Here is a 20,178-nt window from a genome sequence, read left to right on the forward strand (position 1 = left end):
CCCTCACTACAACTCCGATGACTACAGAGAGAGCAAAGGTCCGGCCACTGGGTACGTTTCCCTTTTTTTTACTGTTTCTTTTAACCAAAGGTTAATGAGCTTCGAAAATCAGAAAAAGAAAGACGGAAAATGAAACTAAATCAGCCAAAGAAGAAAGAAACCCATAAATCACCTTTTTGATCTTTCAAAAATTTTTTGTATTTCGAATGCGTGTGTTTTTTTGTGCTTTTTTCTCTCTCTCTCCCCTTACAAAAAAAGCTCTGCCCTTGTTTTATAGGTCGAGATTAAAAAAATGAAATCCCCCTCGAATCCCCTTTTTTACAATTTCTTATCTTTTCCTATTTTCTAATTTGCTGGCGGTTTCAATTCTTTTTGCTTGCTTTCTATGCCTTTTTCGTTTGTTTCTCCTTCTTGCAGGTATACAGAGGCCGTATGGTAACGTGGCGTGGCTTGGCACAGCGCATGGAGGTGTGGCACGTAGCGATGGCGTACGTGGGAAAGCGCGCGCGAGGGTAAAGGCTCGGCACGTGAGGACGAAGGCCTTGGTGGCTGTGGCGTGGCACGTACAGATGCTAACTGGCGTGTGTGCAGGCTGCTAAGGTTTCTGACTTCTGGTTTAGGCTAGAATATTGGGCTTAGGTTTAGGCTAATTTGGGTTAAAAACGGTTTAGGCCACATTAGGCTCATGTATTTGGACTGTTTTTATTAGACTTTTAATTTTATTTATTATTTTTTTCTTGGCTCATGTATATTCACCCAACATAGCGATGAAATCAACAGCTTAATGTCAAATCGATTAGTTGCCTTATTTGTTGAAATTATTTAAATTTAAAATTATAAAATGGAATAAACAAAATAATATTTCAAAAATGCCATGAAAATGCTAATTTAATTAAAATGGAATAATATTTAAATACAGAGACTAAATAAATAAAATAAAAAAGATCGAGAGTTTACCAAAAACCCAAAGTTATGGTTTTGACCGAATCAGGCTACACGACTTGAGCTCTTTTTTTCTTTTCTTTTTTTCTTTTCCCTTTATCTTTTTTTTCTTTTTTTTTCTACTGTTGGACCTGCTGAACCAGCTTGCTCGGTGCTACTGGGCTGGCTGCTGGGGTGGGCTGGTTGTGCTGTTGGGCTACTGCAGTTGGGCCTGCCGAATCTAGGCTGCTGTTGTTTTTTTCTTTTCTTTTTTTCTTTATTCTGCTAACAGGCCTACTGTTGGGCTGCCTACTTCTGGGTTGTCTGGCCTGCTTGCTGGGTGCTGGCTTGCTGTTAAAGACTTGGGCTGCTGCTGGACAGGCTTGTTAGATATGGTGGATTTGGGCCTATTAGAGGTGCTGCTGGCTGCTATCGGGTCGAATCCTGGTCAGCTCCGGATCGGATGGGTTGTGTCGGGTTGTCCCGACTATATTTTTTTATTTTTTTCTCTTCTTTTTTCTTTTTTTCTTTCTTTCCTTTTTTTTATCTCTTTCTTCTTCCTTTTTCTTTTTTTCAAACCCTAGCCTCCTTCACCGCCACCGCCGTCTCCTTGGCCTATGGTGTTTCAGCCGCTAACATCCCCTTCTTCCTTCCCATTCTTTTTTTTCTTTTCTTCTTTCCCCTATTTTTCTCTCTAATTTTGACAGTCCCAAATTGAAAGGTGCCGCTGCCCGTGCTCGGTGGTCATGGCTCCTACTCCTTTTCTTGTTTTATTTTTTTGTTGTTCTTTGCTGCTCTTGTTTTATTTTTTGCTTTTTTTCTCTATCATGGCTTGGTTGCTTGGTTCGGTGATGGTGGTGGTGCGGCGGTGCAGGCGATGGAAGAGTGATGGTCGCGGTGGCGGTGGGGTGCGGCTTTTGGAGCTGTTTGTTCTATTTTTTTTTGTTTTTGCTTTGTTTTTATTGATATCTGACCCCTTTCCCTCTCATTTTCTCCTTTTTTATCTTACCGATTTTGTCTTCTTTTCCTTTGTCTTCAGGTGGCAGTGGAAGGCATCATGAGCCTAGGCTGACTATCGAAATAGCTGAAGGTGGCAGTACACACCCGGATGCTGATTGGGGTGTTCTGACATACCCAGAAAGACCAAGCTATAGAGGACGCAAAATTTTCGAGGTCAAAATTTAATTTTAGGAAAATTTAAAGTCAAAATGTAATTTTAAGAAAGCTGAGGGATCAAAATTTCGTATTTTCATCAAGTGATATTAATTTTAATTTTATTCAATTTTATCCTTTATCTTGATAATCAACCAACATCGTATTTGTTTAGTTTGATTAATCATTTTTAACTCACCTCATTACCATAACATGCAAAACAAGGTAACTATGCAACAATTGAAATTAATCAAATCATAGAAATACAAATCAAACACTCGAGTTACTCGTCATCGGCTTTCATCTTTCCTCTCCCTATTGACGTTCCCGCATCGTATTTTGCTACGACTAATAGCCTGACAATACATAATATTAAATTCCAGCTCAAATCACAAATAATTACAAAGTCACACATATTTCACAATTTATCCAATTTAGTCCGTAAAACCGAGACTAACCTAACTTTCAATTTAAAGCTCTGAATTGAAATCTAATTTCACTAATGCCTATCAGAGACCTCCTATTTCTTATTTCTACTGCCAATTTAATATTTTATATAGTTTAGTCCCTAATGTACAAAGTTATAAATTAACTTTACAATTCAGTCCTTTTTTCACATCTAAACTTTTCAAATCTATCAATTTAACACCTAAAACTTCAAGAAATCAACAATGGCAACTTTCTAAAACTTTAACAGTTTTACAAATTGGTACATGGGTAAGCTAAATCAAGCTCCCATGACCTCAAAAACATAAAAAATTACAAGAAAATGACTTGATTGTAACATCTAATTAGTGACCAAAACTTTGAAAACCCTTGGAACCTTTTGTTTTTCTCTTCATGGTTTGTAGGTGGAAGATGACAGAAAGTTTCTCTTTCATTCCACCAAATTGTCTTATTTATAATAGGATTAATTTGTAATTTGGTTTAATTAATTGTGTTTTAACTAATTTAACCTTAATTAACTTAGGTTAGTGACTAAAAAATCTTACCATTCACTATTTTTCATTTAAATATGATTTAATTGCTATTTTGGATCTTTGGTTAATTGCAATGTCAGTCCTCAAGTCATTTCTTAATTAAAAATCTATAGTGATTGGACTTTAGAATTTAGTCACTAAACCTTAATTAAACACAATTTCGACTAAATTACTTATCCAAAATTCAATTCACTTATATAATAACTTTGTAAGTATTTAATAATATTTACGGGATTGGTTTACGGAAATGGAGTCTCAAACCCGTCTTTTTCAACACCACTAGAAACCGGATCGTTACAATTATAAAAATTATTGAAACTCAACAAACAGTTGTTCTACTTTGGAAAACAAGGTTAGCAATCTCATCGTGGTTAAAATGTTATGTTTTCAGAAGAAAGACCCAAGTTCCCTAAACAAACAACCTATAGAAGAGTATGAAGCCGTGAAAAGAGGGAAAAATGGTGCAACTCATATGAAAGTGAATTGAAACCAAGCTTACTCCATCCATATAATCCGAGCCATACTCCATCCATACGATTGAATTTAGAATGTGTATTCTTACACTTCATTCCAGTAACCTTATTCAACCAGTTTATCACGACCTCTCATAGTTGCTTAACACCTCATCAAGTTCTCACAATAAATTAAGCTTACAACTTTCTTATCATTGGTCAAGAGGTTTGTTAGCCATGTAATACTTATTATTCTTCTTTTCCAATTCTCAATTTTTATTGCTCTTTCATTACTTTTAGTTTCTGCTTTTTCTATTCTATTTTACGTTTTCTTTTTATTATCTCTGGTAGTAATTACTATGTTAACTCAGTTAGAAATTTTAAACACCGAATTTATTAAAGTTATATATTTCAATAGACCGAATTTAAGTGCTATTTTCATCTAACTTAGAAGGTGTATTCCTACACTCCATTTTCATAACCTTGCTCAACAAGTTTATCACAATCTCTCATTATTATGTCCAACACTTCATCAAATGAATAAATTTGATTATTTGAATTGCTATTGTCTGTATTTTTAAATACTAATCTCTTACAAATAAAATAAATATTAAAATGCTAAATCCTTCAAATATTTTGAACACCTTAATTTCATAAACAAATTGTTCCACCTTAATTTTTCTTCTTAGTTTTCAATTCAAAAATTTTATTTCTCTCTTATTAGATTTTGGCTTCCGCTCTTAGCCTGACCCATTTTTAAGTTTATAATACTTTATATTATATTGTTTTTATATATTATATAATTTAAAACACATTAAAAAGATAAACTTATACAAAACATATAATACTACTCTAATGTAAACATTAAAATAGTGTTAAGATGACTATATAAAAAATTCAATAAATAAAAATGTATAAAATTATTAAATATTAAAATAATATAAAATAAATATTTTTTAAAAAAATTAAAAATAATATGGGCGGACCTAAAATGATCTTGGGTTAGCCTTTTGTAGATATATGAGAGTTTGGGCAAAATTTTAAGCCCATGTTTTAGGTTGGGCCAATCTTAGACAAGCATAAATTATACTAATATCATGCTTAGGTCCGACCCAACCCACGAGCACCTCTAGTAAAGAACCATGGGAAAGAAAATATTTCCATTAAAACAACTTGGACACCAGCAGTGGCTCAACTATGAAAATTCACCAAAAAATCATGGAAATTTAGTTAGAGGTTTAATTAAAGATAAAATTAAAGCTTATTGAGTCTAATTTTGTATAGAATAAACGGTGTAAACAATGGAATTGTAGATTTTGAGATATATTAGTTTTTGTGGGACAATGTTAGAATGAATTCGGGTTCTCCTGTTCTGACTTTGAAAAATCATCAAAAATTTTATGAAACTTATTAGGGAATTAAATTTGTATGTTTAAATTTTTAACAAGCCTATTTTCAATAAAATCAAACACAAACATTATCTGAACCCCGTAGATAATTGATTCTTAGTAAAGAAAGGTCAAAACTGTCAAACAACAAAACAGGGGCAAATTTGAAGAATTTATTATACTGATTGGCTAAAGTATAAATTTTGAAATTTTTATGGTAAAAAGATATTTGAGCCCAGTTTCAAAAATATCAAGCAGATCTTAATTTCGAATTCTGTAGCTCAAAATATAAATAATGAATTGATTATGACACAAGTGGACAACTTTGTTATTAACACATAAGTAAATAGTGGAATTATAGTTAATGTTACGTATAAGCATATTATACTAAAAGCTAAACATTCTAATATGTACATAAAGGATGTGGAATGGAAAAGAGGATGAGGCAAAAATAATAGGAGAGTTATAATGTTAAGAAATTATTGTAAACGATAGATTTGCTAACACGTAGAAGAACATCAAATTTACTGTTGAAGTATCAAGTGAGTGAATGTTTTAAAATGAATTAAGGAAGTCTTAATTGATGAATTAACCGATAAATGTTGGCAATAGTGATGGTATGTGGAAAAGGTAAACTATTTTTGCTGATACAAGTCCTCTAAATGACTTATTTGTAAAACTTTGATAATTGTGTTAACTCTATGAATTTTGGTACAAAAGGTATCCACATAGAGTTCATCGATTAAGAAAATATCATATATATATTTAAGAAATGAGTTGTTGGATAATGATCTTGGATGACAAACCGCATATTTTGAACATATTGGGCTAATTTGAAATGACTGAGAGAGTTAGGGAATAAAGGTGTACATTGTTCCATAATGAATTTCTCTTATTTCCGAACATCAAATCAAGATTTGGTATCGATACCAAGGGTAAAATACTGATACCTTAAGGAAAGTAACGAACTTCAGTCAAAGTATCGATGCTATAGTAAAGATATCGATAATTCAGTATAAGTATTGATACATGTTGAATTTTGTTTAAATTTTTTAAAGAATACAACCACACAATTAGTCCACATCCCTAGTATATGATAAACAAAACGTAAGGGTGGACCATATAAAGAGAGAGCACCTCACAATGTTTAAACATCCCTGTACGGGGTGCGGCATATAAACGGAGTCGATGGGTGATCATTGAGTCTCATGGTCTAGGGTAGACAGTAGTGACCTCAATTGCAGTCGGGAGGAAACGATCCTCTACACAGCTTCAGTAAGGTTATGACCAGAGATTCGTGCCTATTGAACAGATACTGTTCAAGTAAGGTTATGACCAGCGACTCTTGCTCCGTCCTATAAATTCCTCGGACAACTGTTATGTTCTTGCGATGTCGGTGTCCATTGTTTCCAAAGATGAAATGGCAGAGCAGCTTTAATGAGAGCGAGCTTATATTTTAATGGCTTTGATTGATGGTTCTTTTTGGACTACATAATTAATTGGGCAAGGCAAATATCAGTTGGTTTCGACACAATTATAAGTATTTAGCCCCAAAGGGAGCCTCCCAGAAATTCCAAAATGGTCACATATAAGACTAGAGGAGATAAAGGAAGGCATAAATTGTTTTTAGCTGAAAACAGAATAAATCTAATAATTCAATGTTGAAATATGTCGGTCAAAATAAAGAGATTTTATGTTGTTAACAACATCAGCTTCCAACTGATGAGCCACTCCATTTCCTATGAAGAGGCTACCTGTAACAGCGTTTTGGACTCAAAGGCAAGTTGATAGCTTCAGGTTTTGTGGAACGTCACCGGACGGACGAACTAGGCCTGCTCATTTCAACAGCTTTCCTTGAATTGCTGCCAATACCATATCCGGAAGAACTAAGTCTTCCATTATCTCTCCTATCATATCCATCAAAGCAGCTACAAATCTTCCTATTCAAAATTATGTCACCTGCAATTGGGCTTCGAAACTCTTTTTCTGAATAAAAAATTAATTAATTTAAAAATTAGTGTAAGACATTAATTCATAAGATGCTTTAATTACGGTAAATGTAAAATATAACATATTTTAATAAATTGTGGACGTCAACAATTCCCAAAGTAAAGATAGAAACCTTTGCAAAAGTATACAAACAGAAACTTCCATGTAATGTAAACCTTACAGTTTGCGAATTCTTCTTTAGTATTTAATGGCTTACCTACTAATATTGCATAGTTGGAAAGACTGATTGCTTCTTCATCTTTTGACCTATATCAAGCTGCAATAAGAGGACTAGTGTTATAATATCCAAAAATTTACATGTGCAAATTCACCAACATGCAATGTGCTGTGCAGGAAAAATTATACTAGTTTTGTCCATAGCAAACTAAAAGTTCCTTCTGACATAGTCGAAATCCCATATAGAGAGCGCAAGCCAAGGGTAAGGCAGAGACGCATTATAAAAGAAATATCAAGATGAGTTTAAGCTCATACCTTTCTCGGCCTTTTGGCTAAGATCAAGTGTAGTATCTGTTCTTATCAGTTTAATATCTGATACGTGGATCATTGATCCGCATGATATTAAATCAATATTTTTAGGGGGAGAGCTCATTAACAATAGCTTGCTATTGGGGTTCTCGAGTGTCGTCTTTGTTTTGCACTGCTGCATCGTTCTGGCACACCCCTCCGATTGTAGTTTTAACCTTTTGAACCAATAGACGGTAGCTTCTTGTTCGGATTGTATTAATAATTGAGGTGTAAATCTGTTTAAAGACACTATTTTAAGGGTTAATGTACTTGAGTTTTAGTCCAAACCTAATGGATGGTATCTAATTTAATTTCTGAAGTTCATTGAAGAATTGTTGTTTCAATTTGTAGTTGGCGCATAGAATTGCCGTTCAATCATTTAATTGGCTTTTCAGTTCTACGTTCTAATCATTTAAATTGAACCTAGAAGCTATTTGATTTTAAAATTTCACTGTTTTACGATAATAGAAACAATGCTTACTATTTGTATATAACATTTACATGGCTTCACACACATGGTGCCGTGTTCTTCAATTAAATACCACGTAATCGAGATGGAGTTTGGAACTTGTACACTAAGGCTGTTGTCTTTGTGAAGCTGATGGAGGATCTTCATCAATTGAGTGAACTTAGGGTTCTAAACTCGGAGGTAATGGAGTTGGATAAATGCTTGACTAATCTCAGAGGAAGACTTGAAGGCAACGAGTGTCTTTATGGTGGCATTCTTGTGAATGTGTCATGGTGTCTTTATGGTGTTGTTCCGCAACGCCAACAGCATGGCTAATGCCGAGTTTTGATCGTGCTCGTGTGGTGGTGATTTTTCTCTAGTTGACTTTTAGAGCTGTTTTATGTGGCTTGTTTTATATGGTTTACTGGTGTTTTCTGGTTTTATTTTGGTGTATCCTTTTGGTTGGGTTATTTTTTATGTTGTTTTATCTTTGTAATCCCACTGTTTTCAGTGGTTGTTTTATTTTTAATATAATCATTTTGATGGCCGAGCAAAAAAAGTAGTAAAAAAAAATTTAATGCCAGGCTTTAAATTTCAATTTCTTAAAACATTTTCTTTTACAATTTGAAGTACTAAACATGGCGTTCAACATCCACCTCAACTCATTTGCATCAGCAATGACCTCCATATTTGATATATTTTTAATTGATGATAAAGTATTATTATATTTATGTTTTAAATTTAATTTTTACTCAAATCATGTTTTAGCATTTTACTTTGTACTTATAATTATTTAGAAAAATTGAAACTTCAAAATAATTCAACCACTAAAAGTGGCTGACTTGAATAGAAGACAAGTAAAAAAAAATCATATGTATCGTATTTTTATAGTATTATTATTTAATATAGGTAAAAAGTTTTAATTACACATTTATTCATTTAATTTTCTTGTGAAGTTAAACAAAAAAAAAACTACACTAGAAGCTAAACAAGGATACAACAAAATACACAAAATTAGGCTATTATATCCCACATGTACCGGACAATAACTCAGACAAATCTTGCACCTGCTATAAAATGGAGCTAAAAAGATCTGGTCAAGCCATCTTTGCGCTTGGGGCAATGACGCAGCTAGTGAGGTTTTAACCGAGGCGCGTCTATTGCTGGTTGAAAACTATTTCCAGACCCCCTCTTAGGCCTGGGTTCTGCCCTGGCCTTTGAGAATTTCTGGAAGGGTTCCCTTCGGGGTAAAACCCTACAATTTCTAGTTAATTACTTTGCTCTTCTTTTTCCCCTTAAAATTAAGATGGAACAATTTGTTTATGAAATTAAGGTGTTCAAAATATTTGAAGGATTTAGCATTTTAATATTTATTTTAGATTTTTGAATTTAAAAATACATACCGAAAATTCTTGAGCAAGTGTTCGACACAATAATGAGAGGTTGAAACTTGTTGATCCAAGCGTATTATACGTAGCAACTATTAGTACAATTTTATATCTACCGATAATTTTTTATTAAATTTAGGGTAATTTATTAACTAATTGATCCAACCATTCACAATTCAATTGTTGATCATTTCACAAAATTCGATCTACTCAATTAATGAAATATATAAGTTTAATTAACTGTACACCAGGTAATTACTATCTACTAGAGAAATAATAAAAAGAAAATGTACAACATAATAGAATAGAAAAAGTAGAAACTAAAATTAGTAAAAGAGCATTAATAAAAATTGGGAATTGAAACATAAGAACAAAAAGAATAATAAGTATTACAGGGGTAACAAACCTCTTTCACCAATGATAAGAATGTTGTGAGCTTGATTTAATCAAAAAACTTGATGAGGTATTAAACGCAACTATAGAGATTATAATAAACTAGTTGAATAAGGTTACAGGAATGAAGTGTAAGAATACACACTTTGAGTTTGGATAGTATGCGTAATCACTAAATTAATTTGGTTAATTTGATTAATTAAATTAATATTTATTTTGGAAAATAAAAAACAAATATTGAAATAGATTAAATTATAAATTGTTAGGTCAAAAGTTAAGGAAGTACATATAATTAGACTCAATACATGAGAAGTTCAATCCCCTCATATGATAAGTGAGGGGTGGCAACCTTAGTAATATTTACTAGGGTGTGCCGCTCATCACTCTCCTAGTTAGACTAGGGGAGTATTTTTTATTAAATAAGTATTATTTGTGTTATTCTTATTCAACTAGAATTATCCCATATCTCTAGAAATAGATAATATTAGTAGAGCTATTAAAACATAAGTTTGATATATTGTTATTCTGCCATAAAGTAACCAAAAAATTATTTACTTAAAATAAATTCTATTTTTTGGTAATTATAATAGAATTACTTTCCTACTGAAAGTAATTAAGTTTCTTGTTTTGTGTAATTTAAATCCATCTCATACAAAGTACAAGTACATTTCAAGAAAAGATTTATTGTTGACGTTGACTCGGTTTTCAAAATTTTTGAACTTATACTATAACTGAAAACCGTTTTCTTAACCCACTACAGGAAATTAAGCTTTTAGCGGCGTTTTTAGTGGCGATTGGACCAAAAACGCCGCAAAAGTTTAGAGCTATTACGATATTTTTATTAGAAACGCCACAAAAGGAAGCAATCGCGGCATTTGGACCAAAAATGCAGCGAATATGTATTAAAATTTTACAAAACGGCGCCATTTTTAGTGGCGTTTGGACTAAAACGCCACAAAGATTATACATTAGTGGCGTTTTTCATAAACGCCGCAAATTTTTATTAAAGTGGACCTAAACGGTGTCATTTTGTTAGCCCCGAAATTCCTTTAGTTTTTCCCCAAATCAAATTTCCCTGAAATCCCTAAATTATTTTTCCCAAATCACTTTATTTCTTCCCCAATTTCCCCTAACTGATCGAAATCTCTAACTATTAAAGAAACAAGCCAACATAAATTCTTGTTTCCCTCCAAATTATCAAAATCATTTAACTTTTTGTTTGAGCCTAATTTTTGGCTGGAAATTCTTCGCCTCTTTCTCTCCGCTGCCGCTTCAAAAGGTAAAATTCTTTGCCTAATTTTATTTCATGGTCTTATTACTGTTTTAGTGTATTTGTATATAATTTGTCTATACATGGGGATGATTTATTTTTTTATATTCCCATTTCTGTTTAGCATGATTAGTAAGGATTTTTTTTACTTTGTTTGTTCATGCTTCTCAAAGCTTGATTCTATTTTCTAGTATGTTACATGTTTTTTCCTGGCTTGTAAGTTGGTTTTTTCCCTCTCCTTGTGTTTGAAACTATTATATTCTACTTGTCCTTTGATGTCGAATAACAGGGGAAAATGCGCCAAACTACCTTTGTATTGAGTGGATAACAAAGATAACTACGGGATATGGGAGGCTGCTGTTGTTCTTCCCGGAAACCTAATCTGCATGGGACACCTGTATAATGTTAGTAATATGCCCATCTTATGAATATGTCTAATGCCTTTATTATCATATAGGACTTTTTCTTATTTCATACTTAGGAAATAAAGCATGTTTGTTTGGAATATTGGGAGTATTCACTCACAATAATCCACAATAACAGGTTGGAAAACGAATGGAAAAGGAAGAAGCAAATGAGAATGAAAAGAAGAATATTTTTAATACCATTAGTTCACTCTTTTTGTAATTGGTTATTCCATTAAATTGACATTCTTTTTAATCCCTTTTGTTCCTTCTTTCACTTGAACCAGTTATAGAACCTGTGATCTGCAACTGATTTTTTTTATCTGATTAATGTTGGAACTTTTTACTGACCCCAGGGTCTTCTTTAATCATCTGAATAGAGATGTCTGTTTGTGTGCATGCTCAGATTTGTGGAAACTATTTTTATTGTGATTTCCTGCTTCAGCTTGTCTGATTCTTCATTGTATTTTGCTATTTCTTTCTTTCTTTTTAATATTGATGAAGAGCAAAAGGGAAAAAAAAACTAGAGGTTTGGTATATGAATCCATCAATTCCCCTAACATGAGAATCTCCTCCAAATACACCATAAAAAACTTCACGGGAGATTGAGTGTTTATATGTGTGTGAAGGATGAAGCCCTTGTGTTGTTTGTTGTGGCCATTGTGCTAATATAGTAGCTTACGTGGTGATTTCTAATTTCTTTTGGTGGAGATATCCCTTTAACTGCTACCTTGATAAAAGGGTTCTTGAGAATCCCAGTCTTTTATGTATTATTCTTTGAATTTTAAAACCCCTTTCCACAGTGTCCACCAGCTTAGGAAGAGAATGAGTCTTTTAACACCTCATGATGTATTATTGCAGGGTTTTGGTTTGGGAAAACACTTAAAGCTTGGGTTTGGAGATACGTAGTTATCAGCATTAGTTGGCAGATAATATTGTCCCAGTGCAGGTTGCAGTTCGTTGCGATGAAATATCATCAATCTCCATGTCAGCTATCTTTTTTAATAGTTGCACGGATTCTTCGTCTCTATCATCTTGAGTGTTTCCAATATCATATGCCAATATTCTTCTTCCATCAGTCCATAGGCTATAAGTTTTTTGTTGAAGTAAATATTGGACTTTGGTCATTAAATCTATTCTTGTTTGGATATGATAATAACTGAGATTATTATAACACTTGTCAATATTTTTTGTCAAGTTTCTTTTTTCTTCTTTAGTTACTGAAAGGTTCGGACCTCCAATCATTTTTTAATGATCCAAATTTGATATGGCTGATAAAATTTTTCTTTTTAGCTATACCATTAAGACTACTGATTTCAAGATGAAAATAATAATAAAAATCATCTTCATTTATCATACGTAATAATATAGACTTAATAAATGCAGAAAAATCTTTTAATAAATGGAAAGAAAAATTTTGAATTTTTATTTCTTTAACAAAACCCCATTCAATACTACTTATATCAAATGGTTCATGATCAAGTCTAAATTTTATAGTAGGGAATTTTTTATTTAAATCGTTTGTAATAACATAGGCTTGTAAAAAATATTCTGAAAAAGCTTTTTGAAATTGAACTTGCTGTTTGCAGATAGCTCCATTTATTTTTGTAAATATTTCCACTGGTAAAATTTTTCTAGCCTTATTATATAAACATAACCTAAACATTTTATTCATAATAGGGCTATTTGTTCCTTTATTAATAAAATACTGACATATATCAAGAAGATTGTTTATCTCCTTAATATCTAAATAACTGATTTCTAGTTCTTCCCAATCTCGATATAAAATAGATTTTAATAATAAATCATGACCTTCTTATTCTTTAGTTATTTTTTCAACTAGAAATTGTGAAAGCTTAGTAAGAGCTCTCCTGAAATTAGCTATTTATTCAGTAATATGGGTTTCCATATATCATTAATAAAATTATATAATTCTGATGGTAAGTCTAAATTATAAAAAGATTTTATTTCCTGAATTTGTTGTGGTTTCAACAAATTTTCTGATGCACAAAATTTTTCTGCTCCTTTATAATTTCAGTATAACCAGCTTGATATGCTGAATTTGGATCTTGAGACTAAGGGAATTGACTTTACCGGTTGTGGTGTAAATGATAAATGAGTTCCAACTGGTTGTCTTACCATTGGATATAGAATCCTTGGTTAGGATAAAAAGATACTTGAGAAGGTATTGTCACAAATCCTTGATTAGGATTTGTCGATTTGAATGTTTTCCCTTTGTTGGGCCTTTTATGAACAGTAGTTCATTTATCGACTTTTTCTAGAGGTTTTTTTACCTCTATCCATATGGCATGCTAAGATAATCAACAATAATATTGTTAGTACCTTTTTACGTATAAGACTTCAAAATTAAAATTACATAATTTATTATATCATCTAATTCTTCGAGGTACCACTTTTATTAGTAAGAAAATGATTAACTGCCTGATTATCAGTTTTTATAATAAAAATTTCAGATGCTAAATATATAAGAAAGTGTTTTTATTCCTCTCTTTATTGCTAATAATTCTTTTTCATATATGACATAATTAATTTCATTTGGTTTAAATTTCCCCGAACTATATCCACATATTAATTCTTCTTTATTTATTGTTCTAGCTTTTAAAATACAACCCCAATAATTTTGTGAGGCGTCTGTTTCTAAAATTAATTTATCACCTTATTTAGGTAAATAAACTTTTGGAATTTGATTAATTTCAGATTTTAAATTTTTTTATGATTTTCGAGTCTATTTTAGACCAGATAAAAGGTTTATCGCCATTGATAAAACTAAATAATGAAAATAGTTATAATCTAATTAACATTTATTACTTAAAAGATTTAGTTAAAATAATTAGAATTGAAGTAAAGTTGTTTATCTACTCCTATTTTCTCAGATTGAGCACATTTCCTGTACAAATTAGACATTCAAAGCGAAAACAGACAATTCATGTTATATGAATACAATTTTCTATTATACCAACTCTACTTCAACAAAATTTGTTGCTAATGGAATAAATCTTGATCAATTAATCTATTCAATTATGTACTTTATACTATGAATCATATGACTTACACTAAATAGATTTAGATAGGCTTTCAACCCCTTTGAAATAGAGATTAGATATGACAGATTTATATATATATATAGATATGATTAAAGAGATATTTTAATCTTTCAAAAATCATGCAAGAACAATACATTTAATTAGATAAGATGAAAATACCACATAAATTGGGGTGTATTAAATATGGAAACGATGGATTTTATATTTACCGGCACTTTAAAGGACTAATATTTAATATCGAAAAGTATTTAATAGATTTTTATAAAATGAAGAAAAATGCTAATTGATTAAAATAAAATTTTTATAAATAGAAATCGAGATTGAAAAATGTTCATTAGTGCTTATAAGCATTGAAAGTTAGAAATATCTTAAACCCTTATGCCCCGAACACAATCTAAGCCAACAACTTGGACCTACATCCCTACCACATGACAAACAAAACCTAAAGGTGTTGCATAAGGAGAGAGCATATAATAACAGCTTTTGAAGCTGTTTACCCATATGGAAAAAATAATTATATCCTACGCGAACGCAATGGGGACGTATCAGATATTAAACTGATAGAAACAGATACTACTCTTGATCTTAGCCAAAAGGTCGAGAAAAGGATCAATAAATGTCTAGATTTATATTTTATAATGTACCTTCGCCTCACCCTTTGCTTGTGCTCTCGATATGGGTCTTGGAGTAGGTCTGAACATTTGTTGCTATGGACAGAATGTATATAATTTTTTCTGCACCCCCACATGGGATGCTGGTGATTTTGCACGTGAAAATGTTTGGATAATATAACTATAGTTCACTTATTGCAGCCTATACTGATCATAAGCTGGAGAAGCATGTAGATTAGACCTGCAACTACGCGATGGAATTGGTAAGCCATTAAATAAAACAACAATTTGCAACATGTGTAAAGATAGAAACCTTTGCAAAAGTATACAAACAGAAACTTCCATGTAATGTAAACCTTACAGTTTGCGAATTCTTCTTTAGTATTTAATGGCTTACCTACCAATATTGCATAGTTGGAAAGACTGATTGCTTCTTCATCTTTTGACCTATATCAAGCTGCAATAAGAGGACTAGTGTTATAATATCCAAAAATTTACATGTGCAAATTCACCAACATGCAATGTGCTGTGCAGGAAAAATTATACTAGTTTTGTCCATAGCAAACTAAAAGTTCCTTCTGACATAGTCGAAATCCCATATAGAGAGCGCAAGCCAAGGGTAAGGCAGAGACGCATTATAAAAGAAATATCAAGATGAGTTTAAGCTCATACCTTTCTCGGCCTTTTGGCTAAGATCAAGTGTAGTATCTGTTCTTATCAGTTTAATATCTGATACGTGGATCATTGATCCGCATGATATTAAATCAATATTTTTAGGGGGAGAGCTCATTAACAATAGCTTGCTATTGGGGTTCTCGAGTGTCGTCTTTGTTTTGCACTGCTGCATCGTTCTGGCACACCCCTCCGATTGTAGTTTTAACCTTTGGAACCAATAGACGGTAGCTTCTTGTTCGGATTGTATTAATAATTGAGGTGTAAAGCTGTTTAAAGACACTATTTTAAGGGTTAATGTACTTGAGGTTTAGTCCAAACCATAGGGCTATAATTTCTCATTATTTTCATCTGCATTACTTAGTTGCTGTTTGCCCTCCTGGATTAGTTAATTGTTTGAAGTAATGGATGGTATCTAATTTAATTTCTGAAGTTCATTGAAGAATTGTTGTTTCAATTTGTAGTTGGCGCATAGAATTGCCGTTCAATCATTTAATTGGCTTTTCAGTTCTACGTTCTAATCATTTAAATTGAACCTAGAAGCTATTTGATTTTAAAATTTCACTGTTTTACGATAATAGAAACAATGCTTACTATTTGTATATAACATTTACATGGCTTCACACACATGGTGCCGTGTTCTTCAATTAAATACCACGTAATCGAGATGGAGTTTGGAACTTGTACACTAAGGCTGTTGTCTTTGTGAAGCTGATGGAGGATCTTCATCAATTGAGTGAACTTAGGGTTCTAAACTCGGAGGTATTGGAGTTGGATAAATGCTTGACTAATCTCAGAGGAAGACTTGAAGGCAACGAGTGTCTTTATGGTGGCATTCTTGTGAATGTGTCATGGTGTCTTTATGGTGTTGTTCCGCAACGCCAACAGCATGGCTAATGCCGAGTTTTGATCGTGCTCGTGTGGTGGTGATTTTTCTCTAGTTGACTTTTAGAGCTGTTTTATGTGGCTTGTTTTATATGGTTTACTGGTGTTTTCTGGTTTTATTTTGGTGTATCCTTTTGGTTGGGTTATTTTTTATGTTGTTTTATCTTTGTAATCCCACTGTTTTCAGTGGTTGTTTTATTTTTAATATAATCATTTTGATGGCCGAGCAAAAAAAGTAGTAAAAAAAAATTTAATGCCAGGCTTTAAATTTCAATTTCTTAAAACATTTTCTTTTACAATTTGAAGTACTAAACATGGCGCTCAAAATCCACCTCAACTCATTTGCATCAGCAATGACCTCCATATTCGATATATTTTTAATTGATGATAAAGTATTATTATATTTATATTTTAAATTTAATTTTTACTCAAATCATGTTTTAGCATTTTACTTTGTAACTTATAATTATTTAGAAAAATTGAAACTTCAAAATAATTCAACCACTAAAAGTGGCTGACTTGAATAGAAGACAAGTAAAAAAAAATCATATGTATCGTATTTTTATATTATTATTATTTAATATAGGTAAAAAGTTTTAATTACACATTTATTCATTTAATTTTCTTGTGAAGTTAAACAAAAAAAAAACTACACTAGAAGCTAAACAAGGATACAACAAAATATACAAAATTAGGCTATTATATCCCACATGTGCTGGACAATAACTCAGACAAATCTTGCACCTGCTATAAAATGAAGCTAAAAAGGTCTGGTCAAGCCATCTTTGCGCTTGGGGCAATGACGCAGCTAGTGAGGTTTTAACCGAGGCGCGTCTATTGCTGGTTGAAAACTATTTCCAAACCCCCTCTTAGGCCTGGGTTCTGCCCTGGCCTTTGAGAATTTCTGGAAGGGTTCCCTTTTGGGTAAAACCCTACAATTTCTAGTTAATTACTTTGCTCTTCTTTTTCCCCTTAAAATTAAGATGGAACAATTTGTTTATGAAATTAAGGTGTTCAAAATATTTGAAGGATTTAGCATTTTAATATTTATTTTATTTGTAAGAGATTAGTGTTTAAAAATACAGACAATAGCAATTCAAATAATCAAATTTATTCATTTGATGAAGTGTTGGACATAATAATGAGAGATTGTGATAAACTTGTTGAGCAAGGTTATGAAAATGGAGTGTAGGAATACACCTTCTAAGTTAGATGAAAATAGCACTTAAATTCGATCTATTGAAATATATAACTTTAATAAATTCGGTGTTTAAAATTTCTAACTGAGTTAACATAGTAATTACTACCAGAGATAATAAAAAGAAAATGTAAAATAGAATAGAAAAAGCAGAAACTAAAAGTAATGAAAGAGCAATAAAAATTGAGAATTGGAAAAGAAGAATAATAAGTATTACATGGCTAACAAACCTCTTGACCAATGATAAGAAAGTTGTAAGCTTGATTTATTGTGAGAACTTGATGAGGTGTTAAGCAACTATGAGAGGTTGTGATAAACTGGTTGAATAAGGTTACTGGAATGAAGTGTAAGAATACACATTCTAAATTCAATCGTATGGATGGAGTATGGCTCGGATTATATGGATGGAGTAAGCTTGGTTTCAATTCACTTTCATATGAGTTGCACCATTTTTCCCTCTTTTCATGGCTTCATACTCTTCTATAGGTTGTTTGTTTAGGGAACTTGGGTCTTTCTTCTGAAAACATAACATTTTAACCACGATGAGATTCCTAACCTTGTTTTCCAAAGTAGAACGACTGTTTGTTGAGTTTCAATAATTTTTATAATTGTAACGATCCGGTTTCTAGTTGTGTCAAAAAAGACGGGTTTGAGACTCCATTTCCGTAAACCAATCCCATAAATATTATTAAATACTTACAAAGTTATTATATAAGTGAATTGAATTTTGGATAAGTAATTTAGTCGAAATTGTGTTTAATTAAGGTTTAGTGACTAAATTCTAAAGTCCAATCACTATAGATTTTTAATTAAGAAATGACTTGAGGACTGACATTGTAATTAACCGAAGATCCAAAATAGCAATTAAATCATATTTAAATGAAAAATAGTGAACGGTAAGATTATTTAGTCACTAACCTAAGTTAATTACGGTTAAATTAGTTAAAACATAAGTAATTAAACTAAATTACAAATTAATCCTATTATAAATAAGACAATTTGGTGGAATGAAAGAGAAACTTTCTGTCATCTTCCACCTACAAACCATGAAGAGAAAAACAAAAGGTTCCAAGGGTTTTCAAAGTTTTGGTCACTAATTAGATGTTACAATCAAGTCATTTTCTTGTAATTTTTATGTTTTTGAGGTCATGGGAGCTTGATTTAGCTTACCCATGTACCAATTTGTAAAACTATTAAAGTTTTAGAAAGTTGCCATTGTTGATTTCTTGAAGTTTTAGGTGTTAAATTGATAGATTTTAAGTTTAGATGTGAAAAAAGGACTGAATTGTAAAGTTAATTTATAACTTTTTACATTAGGGAATAAACCATATAAAATATTAAATTGGCAGTAGAAATAAGAAATAGGAGGTCTCTGATAAGCATTAGTGAAATTAGATTTCAATTTGGAGCTTTAAATTGAAAGTTAGGTTAGTCTCGGTTTTAGGGACTAAATTGGATAATTGTAAAATATATGTGACTTTGTAATTATTTGTGATTTGAGCTGGAATTTAATATTATGTATTGTCAGGTTATTATTCGTAGCAAAATACGATGCAGGAACGTCAATAGGGAGAGGAAAGATGAAAGCCGATGACGAGTAACTCGAGTGTTCGATTTGTATTTCTATGATTTGATTAATTTCAATTGTTGCATGGTTACCTTGTTTTGCATGTTATGGTAATGAGGTGAGTTAAAAATGATTAATCAAACTGAACTAATACGATGTTGGTTGATTATCAAGATAAAAGGTAAAATTGAATAAAATTAAAAATAATATCACTTGATGAAAATACGAAATTGGCTTGACTCATGTTATGATATATATATGAATTGATGAATTGGTTGATGAATTGAAAATGATGAGTTATAAATTGAGCTATATTATGATTTGGATAATTGGTTACCCTATTAATTATTCGTGCAAAGTTGGATTTAGCTGACATCCCATAGGATAGATTAAGTATGGGTTGCTTCAACTACGTGTTGATGAGCGTTGGACACAACTTTTACTTCGATTATACCGATGAGCGCTGGATACAATTTATTTACTTTAGATTTTCCAATGAGGTATTGGATGCTAAGTTGGTGTGTTGGTTAGATCCATGTATCTGTTCGAGCCCGAGTCAGGTTAATAAGGGAATAATAATATGTATATACATTGCAAATTTGTTGAAAGATGATTGGAATTGATTATATGCTACTAAGTTGGATTACAAGCACTTTTATACGACATTAAATGTCGAGATATATAAAAGGTTACGCAAAATGAATAACTAGCCAGAAAGTCAATTCGGTAAGGTTTGGAATGTATCATTTGACTTGGTAATGAAAAGTGACATAATTATTTTTTATAAGTTGGTATTTATACAATTCATTCAGAATTGAAATTTTGGTACGCAATTGATTATTTAGTGTGTTATTTTGATTTGAATTATAA

General features: G+C 31.8%; 1 long non-coding RNA gene, 4 other non-coding genes and 1 pseudogene across 5 annotated transcripts; 5 read left to right on the top strand and 1 right to left on the bottom strand.

The window, feature by feature from the left end:
- The first annotated feature begins 7,370 nt into the window (after window positions 1-7,370).
- On the top strand, window positions 7,371-7,567 carry LOC121222902 (U2 spliceosomal RNA). Its single transcript, XR_005920271.1, has one exon. It is a non-coding gene; the product is annotated as a U2 spliceosomal RNA (small nuclear RNA).
- A 1,392-nt stretch (window positions 7,568-8,959) lies between these two features.
- Window positions 8,960-9,110, top strand: LOC121222655 (U4 spliceosomal RNA). The gene has a single exon (XR_005920012.1). It is a non-coding gene; the product is annotated as a U4 spliceosomal RNA (small nuclear RNA).
- A 1,598-nt stretch (window positions 9,111-10,708) lies between these two features.
- Window positions 10,709-12,468, top strand: LOC121222363 (uncharacterized). The gene is made up of 3 exons (XR_005919597.1): window positions 10,709-10,915; window positions 11,196-11,310; window positions 12,172-12,468. It is a non-coding gene; the product is annotated as an uncharacterized lncRNA (long non-coding RNA).
- Window positions 12,469-14,820: 2,352 nt separating this feature from the next.
- LOC121222967 (uncharacterized) lies at window positions 14,821-14,985 on the bottom strand (annotated as a pseudogene).
- A 669-nt stretch (window positions 14,986-15,654) lies between these two features.
- Window positions 15,655-15,851, top strand: LOC121222913 (U2 spliceosomal RNA). The gene has a single exon (XR_005920283.1). It is a non-coding gene; the product is annotated as a U2 spliceosomal RNA (small nuclear RNA).
- Window positions 15,852-17,324: 1,473 nt separating this feature from the next.
- On the top strand, window positions 17,325-17,475 carry LOC121222974 (U4 spliceosomal RNA). Its single transcript, XR_005920340.1, has one exon. It is a non-coding gene; the product is annotated as a U4 spliceosomal RNA (small nuclear RNA).
- Window positions 17,476-20,178: the final 2,703 nt, after the last annotated feature.

This window comes from Gossypium hirsutum, chromosome D10, assembly GCF_007990345.1.
Source record: "Gossypium hirsutum isolate 1008001.06 chromosome D10, Gossypium_hirsutum_v2.1, whole genome shotgun sequence".
Taxonomy (NCBI): Eukaryota; Viridiplantae; Streptophyta; class Magnoliopsida; order Malvales; family Malvaceae; genus Gossypium; species Gossypium hirsutum.